This window comes from Capra hircus, chromosome 4, assembly GCF_001704415.2.
Source record: "Capra hircus breed San Clemente chromosome 4, ASM170441v1, whole genome shotgun sequence".
Taxonomy (NCBI): Eukaryota; Metazoa; Chordata; class Mammalia; order Artiodactyla; family Bovidae; genus Capra; species Capra hircus.
Window position 1 is genome coordinate 5,450,112 of NC_030811.1, and position 9,478 is coordinate 5,459,589.

Here is a 9,478-nt window from a genome sequence, read left to right on the forward strand (position 1 = left end):
GGGATGAGAGAGTGCTATGTCCAACCTCTCAGGCTCTTCAGTGGGGTCAGCCCCAGCTAGAATCCCAGGGAAGGGCTCTGATTGGCTGCCCAGGACCACGCTCCCAAGAGTAGGGCTTATGATTGGCTGAGCTGGTAGGCAGAGACCAGAACCCAGAGTCAGAAGGGCAGCCTCTACCAGTGCGGGAGGCAAGTCTCCCCAAAGGAGGATAAAGCAATTAATGGACACCATGTGTGCAGGTGGGTTACAGTTTCCATGCTCTGTGCTCTGGCCAGCCGTGAAGATGACTGTCAGTCTCCATGTCCACAAGGAACAAATAAACCAAGGGTTCAGGAGAAAGACAACTGTTCCTGATTTTAAGACCAAACAGGACGTGTATACTGGGGGTCTAAACAGAGGTGTTTTTTATGATTCAAATGATCAGATCCCCAAGTTGGCCAGCTACACGCAGCCCCTGGCCCTCACAGATATGAGTCCTTGCAGACACAGCTCTGGCTGGAGCAGTTCCGAGTAGAAACAGTTATTCTCTCAGCCTTCCCCACCCTCCTTCTTGGAACGTAAACCCCAGATAACTCTCTGTCCCCCTCTTCTTCCGGGCTGTCAGTCCAAAGTCCATGACGCCTTCCAAAATCCAGTGCGATCTCTTTTTCACCTTAATAAAAATTCTGCTTTCCACCTGGTCCTTAGACAGTATACCATTTCCAGGCCTCTAACTCATTCCCCTGTCATTCAATCTAAAAGTCACTCCAGAAAAGACTTAGAAAATCAGTAACGCTAAGCCCATGTTTGCACCTCCTATGACGCAACCTCTCTTCAGCCAGTGTTTGCTGCAGACGTTCTGTATGTAAAATGCAACGGGGATGCAAGTGGGCATCCCCTCCCGCACCTTTTCCCCCCGCTGGGAGCATGAACTTATGGGCTTTCCACCCACACAGCCAGGAAGTCTGCTCCCTGGGAGACAGTGTGCTCTCCTGCCTGGTGATCCCGAGGGATGGGGCTATTCTCCAAGGACATCCCCCAAAGCCACACACCTTCTGGTGACAGGCAGGCATGGCACCTGCCCTTCTCTTGGCAGAAAACACCATGTGTGCAGGCGTTTTGTCTCTGGAAGGAGACCAGGAAACTCCTGAGCCATTCTGAAGCAAGCGCAGGAGGACCGTTCTGTGAGAAAGAGGAAGGTGGCTCCGTCTCCGAGGTTTCAGGCCCCAGGACCCACGGCAACTCTGGAGCAGTGCTTCTGGGAAACGGGCTCTCCTCCAGGGTGGACATCACCTCTGAGTGTGGGCCAGATAGACCTCAGATGGCAACAGGACGTGTACCCAGGAAATGATGAACTTTTTGCAATTTTCCAGAGGAATTCAGGGAGGCAAACAGCACTGACGTTGCCACTGCCACGCGCCTGCTTTGGGGACTGACGCGGGGAAAAGAAGGGAGCTAACTTTTTTTTTTTTTTTGAGGCTTTACATTTTTATTTAGGAAAAGATTGAGTCTGCAGCTATGATGGTTCAATCTAAGGCATCACTCTTTCAACAGTGGAGTCAATTTAGGCAAAACATTTTTTCTCAACTACGAAAGGCACATTGAACAGCATTTTGATGATAAGGAAATAAAAATATAAAAATATGAAATACAAATATGTACTTTAAACTGGTCAATCTGCTCTACCATAAAAGAAATAGGATGTTTTTTCCCTTTCCTTCTTGCATCTTCCATGCCGAGTACACTCTCCCAGGCACTTCAAGATGGTTACAAAGTTGACTGAAGGCATTCCTCGGTGGTGGGGTGGTGGTGGGTACTTCCCAGGTGGTGCTAGTGGTAAAGAAGCCACCTGCCAGTGCAGAGGACCTAAGAGACACAGTTCAGTCCCTGGACTGGGAGGATCCCTGGAGGAGGAAATAGCACCCCACTCTAGTATTCCCATGGATAGAGGAGCCTGGCAGGCTACAGTCCACGGGGTCGCAAAGAGTTGGACACGACTGAGCATCTGAACACGCACTCCGCCAGGGAGCGGTAGAGACAGGTCTGATTTCTCTCATCGCCCTTCTGTAAACAGGATTGAAAATGCCAGGAGCCATAGAGAACTAATCAATAGAACAAACTACACAAAAAGGGCACAATCCTGAATGAAAAAAAGGCAAGATAAACAAAGCCGAAACACAAACAGACTGGGAAGAAATGTTTGCAACCCACAGTACTGACAAGGGGCTAATTTTTTCCACATATATAAAAAGCTCCTCTATATAGATAAGACAGGCGAAGGGGCAAAGAGTAGAGACAGATGATCACAGAAAGGGAACCATAAAGGAAATACAACTGCACAAAAAGGTGTTCACCCTCATTCATAACAAGAAAGACACAGAAAAAATACAGACACTACTGTTCCCTAACAGATTGGGAAATATCGGAGCGAGAAACTACACTGTACTGGAGAGGGCCTGGGGAGACGGGCCGTGTGCATGCTGCGGGTGGAAGTGAAGAGCGGTGGGCCTCTGAGAAGGACCAATTTCCTATCTGTGGAAACGAACCAGGTGGGCACGCACGCTCGGCCCCAGCAACCCCCATCTGAGCACGAGCCCTCACACCAACTGCCAAACGTGCAAAAAGATGGGTGTGTGAGCATTCCAGCCCCGGAAGCAGCCTACGTTTTCATCAGGAGGGGATGGTTTAAACGCACATACCGTGATAAACCATAATCACGACAAATATGTTTTGTACTGATGCCATGCGGCCGTTCCCAAGGATGGCGCAGGGCTCTGTAAGGGACGTTTTCCTGAGTTAAAAGCAGCACAGATCTCTCCCTCCCACTCGTGGGGGGATCGTCTGCAAGAGCCGCCCTGTTACTCCCCACCTTTCCTCTCTCGGCATCCCCCACGCCACCCCCACCTCAGCTCTCCCTCTGTCCAGCAGTGGCATCGCTTCCTAGCCCCGAGGAAACTAGAGGCGCTCAGGAAGACCTCCCCCCGCCCTCCGGTCTCATGGTGGGCTGTCTTCTTGTCAGCACTCAGCACCCTTCCTGCCTGCCCCAGCCTTTCACTCCCGACGTTTCTCCTCTTCTTTTCTGCATCCTCGATTCCCGCCCCTCCCCACTCCCGACAGTGACAGCCGTAACACTGGCAGACGAGCACGCTGTGACTCCCCCTCCTTAAGACAAGACAGGCCCTCTCCTGACCCCATTCCTCTCTCCCCACTGCCCATGTCTCTGCTCCCCCGGGAGGGAAGCTCCAGGAGCAGCCTTCCACTCTGTGCTGTGTCCACTAACTGGTCCCTCTCGAACCCACTCCACGGGGCTGCAGCCCCGGCCAGCCTGAGCTCTTGTCCAGGCTGCCAGTGGCCTCTGTGTCACCAAACGCTACAGTCATCTTTTTTTCCCCTTAACTTTAAAACAAATTTAAGTATGGTTGACTTACAACGTTGTTAGTTTCAGGGGTACAGAAAGTGATTCGGTGATACACAGAGATGTATCTGGGTTCCCCCGTGGAGCGAGTGGTAAAGAACCTGCCTGTCAATGCAGGAGATGATAAGAGATGCTGGTTTGATCCCTGAGTCAGGAAGATTCCCCTGGAGGAGGAAATGGCAACCCTCTCCAAGATTCTTGCCTATAAAATTCCACAGACAGAGGAGCCGGTCAGGGTACAGTCCACAGGGTCGCAAAGAGTCGGACACCCCTGAAGTGACTTAGCACACACACAGACATGCATCTGTTCTTTTTCAGATTCTTTTCCCATTAGGTTGTTACAGAATGTTGAGCAGAGTTCCCTGAGCTACACAGGAGGCCCTTGTTGGTGACCTATTTTATGCACAGCGGTGTGTACCCACGGTCATCTTGCATCCCCTTGTTACTCACCGAGCACTGACCGCTCCTCCCCAGACGCTCTGTCTGGTGGTCTCTGGATCCACCTCTCCTGGTCGTCTTCCTAATTCTTGACTGCTCCCTCGTGGGCCCTTTGCTGGTTCCTCCATATCTCCCCAAACCTCTCCCCAGGGAGGGCCACCCATGAAATCCTCACCCCTTCTCTCTGCTGTCTACACTCTTGCCTAAGAGTCTTTCTGCTTCCTGGCTTGAAATGCCAGCCTTTGGTCGATGACTTTTCAACGTGCGTCTCCAGCCAGATGTCGCCCTGGTGTTTTCCCTCTGGTTTTTCCCTGGGTTTCTTCCTACAGGCATCTCAGATACACTGCAGCTAAAAGCAGACTCTCCACTTCCCAGCCCCTCCTCCTGGGAGATGGGATCGTTCCACTCGCTCAGGCCAAAAACTTCAGAGCCACAGAGCACGCTTTCTCTGCTAGACCTCACATCCAACCTGTCTGCAAATCTTGGGGATTCTGCCTGCAAAAATCTATTTGGAAGCGACAACTCACCACCCTGCCGCTCCCATCCTGGCCTGAGCCATGAATATCTCTGGTCTGAAGGTTAGTGACAGTTCCTCACTGTGCCACCAGGTCCCTTCTGCCGCTTGATGTGTTCATGTGACGGCCGGGCTGGTCCATCAAAACTCAGGCTCAGTCTGGTCCTTCTAGTTGGCACCATCTCGTCTCAGATACAAGTCTCCGAGCACCAGCCCGCCTGTCCTCTTTCCCACACTGGCCCCACTGCCCTCCGGAGCCCTCCTAGCATCTTCCACCCCAGATGCCCACTTCATTCACCCCCACGGCTGCCAGATTTCTGCTCAGAGGTTCAAGGTCAGAGCTGTAGTTGGGGCTGCCCGGTGGCAGCTGGACCTGGTGGAGTGGGAACCACGGAGGACAGACACACTATGCAAGACGCCACCCGAGGCAAAACAGGGGGGGAGACGAAATCCCTGGGGTCCCTCCTTCTACCCTCTACCCTCCTCCACTGCCTCCTACTGGCCGAGTCTGGCCAGACACCGCTTGGCTGAAGATCCAGGGCGTGCCCTTCCTGGAAACACAGAGGCGGGAGAGGGAACCTCTAAAAGCAGAGGCAGTGACACCCCCCACCGCCCCCGCCGCCAAACACACCCCTTGGAAAAGAGCAAGTCTCCAGGCAGGCTGCAGCATCAGAAGGAAGGAGTGGTTAAAATATACAGCGCTCTAGATGCATCGGTTCTTAAACTTGGAAAGATAAACCAGAGATTTTGGAACCACGGTTCTGTGCTATGGAGATGTAGGCACTCCTTGAAGCTCGGCTGGAAAGAGCTCCTCTTATCGGCCTCCAACCACAAGGGTCACGGACAATGTGCTGGCCTCAGGGTACAAGCCCCAGCGCCTTGGCAGTGAGCCCCACCCGCCCCCAACCCTGCACCACGTGCCAGGACCCTGGGTGCCCAGAGAAGCTGGTGCACCCACCTCCATCCGATGCTGGGAAGCCCTGGGCCATGGGTGAACAAGCTACAACCGCAGGAAAAATGTTCTCTCAGGCTGGTCAAAGAACAATGAGCACTATAATTATGCTTTATTTTTTGACCTAGAGGGTAAAGGGCCATAGTGAGCGGGGAGAGGAAAAACAAGCCAGTCCTTTGGCACCAAGATGCTGCTGGGAGTGTGTGTTGCAATGATCTAACAGGAGCTGACGCAAGCCCTCACTCGGCATGGAGTTTTACTCGGAAAATCGCTCTCTCCCGTCCTCTCCCAAGACCTCATGCAACTCTCGGGAGTTATATTTAGGAACATTCTTACAAAATGCCGCTCTGACCCACAGGCACAAGAAGGGCTGTGAAAACCCCTGTGTCCTTGGGAGTCTCCCTGTCGGTCCGTCCAGAGCCCTTGGACCAAGCCTCCTGTGGGCTCTGTCTGGACACCAAAGGGGTGCTTATTGATTATGGAATAAAGTGCTAAGGGACAGGGACGGGGTAGAGGTGGAGCATGGGTTTGCCTCTGGGTGTGGCTGGGCCCTCATAGCAGGAAAACGTCTAAGAACTGGATGATAACCGTGGATCTGCAGTGGGATTCAGAGGTCAGCAGGTCTGAACACACCTGGAAATCCAGGCTCCAATCTGGTGCTCTGTTCCCCAAATGTGACCAAGCCTAAAAAACTGCAAATACACTTGTTCTAGAATCTTGCTGAAAAGCTGTAACTGGCACTCTCTTTCTTTTTTTTAAGTGTACCTTCCAGCATCTTTTCTTTGGCAGAGCCATGCGCCATGCAGGATCTTAGTTCGCCATTCAGGGATCGAAACTGTGCCTCCGGCAGTGGGAGCTCGGATTCTTAACCACAGGACCACAAGGGAAATCCCTGTAAAAGTCCCTGTAACTGGCATTCTGGAGGCCAGGTCTGGGCACCAGCTGCAAGTCACACAAAGCGATGGTACCAGTGGTGCTGGGAAGCGTCCCCCTGTACAAGTTCACATTCGGATTTGAACCTGCAGTATATGAGCTTTGGAGCCAGTCTAATTCCTCAAGTAATTTCATCTGCTTGGGAAATTATTACAAGTGATTTGCATTATTTAATCATGTCCGAAATAGATGGGTGAGTTAGAGGTCAGGAGGTCAGTCGTGAGCCACAGTCAGATATTAGTGGTAAACTGATGTTTTTGACTGGTGGTGCTGGAGAAGACTCTAGAGAGTCCCTTGGACAGCAAGTGAATCCAACCAGTCCATCCTAAAGGAAATCAATCCTGAATATTCATTGGAAGGACTGATGCTGAAGATGAAGCTCCAATACTTTGGCCACCTGATGTGAAGAGTCAACTCATCAGAAAATATCCTGATGCTGGGAAAGATTGAGGGCAAGAGAAAAAGGGGGCAACAGAGGATGAGATGGTTAGACAGCATCACCGACTCAACGGACACAAACCTAAGCAAATTCCGGGAGACAGTGAAGGATGGGGACCCTGGTGTGCTGCAGTCCATGGGATCGTAAAGAGGACTTAGCGACTGAACGACCACAAGCATTTCTCAGGATTAGTCTGTATGCTTACGGCATGTTCAAAGCTCAGTACTAAGTTGAGAACCAACGCACACAGATCTTTAGTCAACTTCTTTGGCCCAGGGAACCCAAACCCACTACGCTGATGGGAAGTAATGCCAGATCACTGGGACAAAAGTCACACAGGAAGCTGTAAAGCAGCATTGGCAGGACCCAAGATCTCATTCCCAATGAACGCTGTTTACGTGTCGATTACCTACAGTCAAGGTAGGGAGCATAATCGCTGGGGTTACCTATCCGTTTATTAAGCAAACAAACCCTTCCCCCTGCACAGCAGTGCATGGGCACACAGACCCTGCTTGTTTATCTGCCTGTGTGCAGGCACAGAGCTGGTCAAGACAGCAGGCAACTCTCCAGAGAAAAGGCAGGAACAGCAAGTCTGCCCTTGGGTAAACATTGCCACACGGTCTAGCTTCACCTTAATTCACCATACTTCTTGGATTCCAGGATCGGCACAGCCTGATGGTCAGTACATTGCCTTACAATATTGCGTTACGGGTGAAGAGCAATCTGGAGCACAGATAACGGAGTGGCTTGCCTGGGTCCCTCCCCGCCCCCCCCCCCCCCACCCCGCCCAGAAAATCAAAAGGGACCTGGGAAAGGGCTGTCAGGAGAGGTGCCCTCCCAAGACTGCCCTGTCCTCAGGTCCTGAGTGCCTGCCTCCTCTTCTCCCCGAAGGAGAGTCACGGCTCCATCTGCACCAGGGAGTGCAATCTGTCACGGGGTCATCCAATCAGTGGCCGGGTTTAAAAGGGAAATAAAAACTGGAATGTGACTCTCAAGTCTGGCTGTCATGATTAGATAACACCCGCCCCCTTCTTGGAATCCCATCAGTGATCAGAGCATTTACACAGTCCTGATTCCAAACCTTAGGGTTTCAACTTTCTCAAGAGTTGCTTTTGCCCAGAATTGAGTCACTGGTGTCCTGGGCTACGTAGACCACCATTCTCCCCACTCCCCACAGCTCTATGTCACAGGAATAGCAGCTGATGCCTGATATCTAGTTAAGATGCTCATTCACTTGTCCAAGGTCATCCTGAAGGAGGTTCCTCAGTAGTACTCAGCCTTGTGCAAAGCTTTTAAAAAGGAGGGGCCACATTTTAAAATATCTTTTCAGAGGACACAGCAAATTAAGACCAATGGACAGAAGTTAAATGGACAGCTAAGCTAAGCTGACAGCTAGTCTCACTTTCCTTCAGCTGTAAAATTCTGAGAAGAGTTTTCTTGGGAGATTTTAGTAGAAATTAGGTAAGATAATTAATATGAACTACCTAATACAATGTCTGCTATGTAATAGGTAATCAGAAAGTCCGTTCCTTCCTTCCTCCTGACAGTGGAATGTAACACCTCTGAATACAGAAACCCATCAAACACAGAAGTCCATCCATCTATACACCCTTGATCACCAATATCCCCTTCACTATTACGTTCCAAGTTTACAGGGCAGTCTTTTTCTTTTCTTTTTTTTTAATTTATGTATTTGACTGCACCAAATACATAAATATTTGGTGTATTTGGGTCTTAGTTGCAGCATGAGAACTCTTCGCTAGGGCATGTGGGATCTAGTTCCCCGACCAGGGATTGAAGCCAGCCTCCCCGCCTCCAACATTGGGAGCGTGGAGTCTTAGCCACTGAACCCCCAGGGAAGTCCCTACAGGGCAAACTTGAAATCCTTGAGTATACCACCGATGCTAAGACTTTCTAAGCTGTCAATGCTTTACCAAGATGACTCATCGTTTCCAGAGTCATTTTCATTCACATGGGATATTAATAGACTACATGGAAAAAAAAAGCAGGGGGTGAGAGGGTGGGTAGGGAATAGTTAATCTAGAAAACTAGGCTAAGTGAAATTGAACATCCCCTAAACTCTTTATCCAGCGTGTTTTGTGCTGACTTGTACTCTGCGTATTTCATTTCTCAACTAGATCGTCGGTGTCCTCGGGGCAGCATTTACGTGATCTCTGAATGAAATGCCGCCCTGGCTGGGGAAGAGGTGGCACCATCACGGAGCCCAGTGTGATGACCTGGAGCCCTAGGGGTACATCAAATGTTCAGGGGATGTTAGTCTGGGGAGTCAGTGGTGGCACAGCAATTATACCAACACGTGTGTTAAAATAGCCTTAATAACATCCTCTCCCATACATAAAACACCTTAGTAATGGCACCTAATGCTAACCAGAGAACCCAGTGAAGTTGCTCAGTCGTGTCCAACTCTTTGCGACCCCATGGACTATAGCCGGCCAGTCTCCTCCATCCCTGGAATTTTCCAGGCAAGAATACTGGAGTGGGTTGCCATTTCTTTCTTCAGGGGATCTTCCTGATCCAGGGATTGAACCCAGGTCTCCCGCATTACAGGCAAACGCCTTACCGTCTGAGCCACCAGGGAAACTGCTAGTATTAACAGGCATCATGTATCTGAAACTCTGACTGTGAGCAGCCCAGACAACTGATGCTCCCGATGGACACATGTTCAAAACATCAGCTTCCCCTGAGAAGCTCTTAAACCTTCTGTGGGGAAGGACCAGAGGTCTACTACTTGCTTGTCTGTTTTAAATTTTCAGTTCATCACGCAATTCTTCTAAAGAGTTCAGTTAA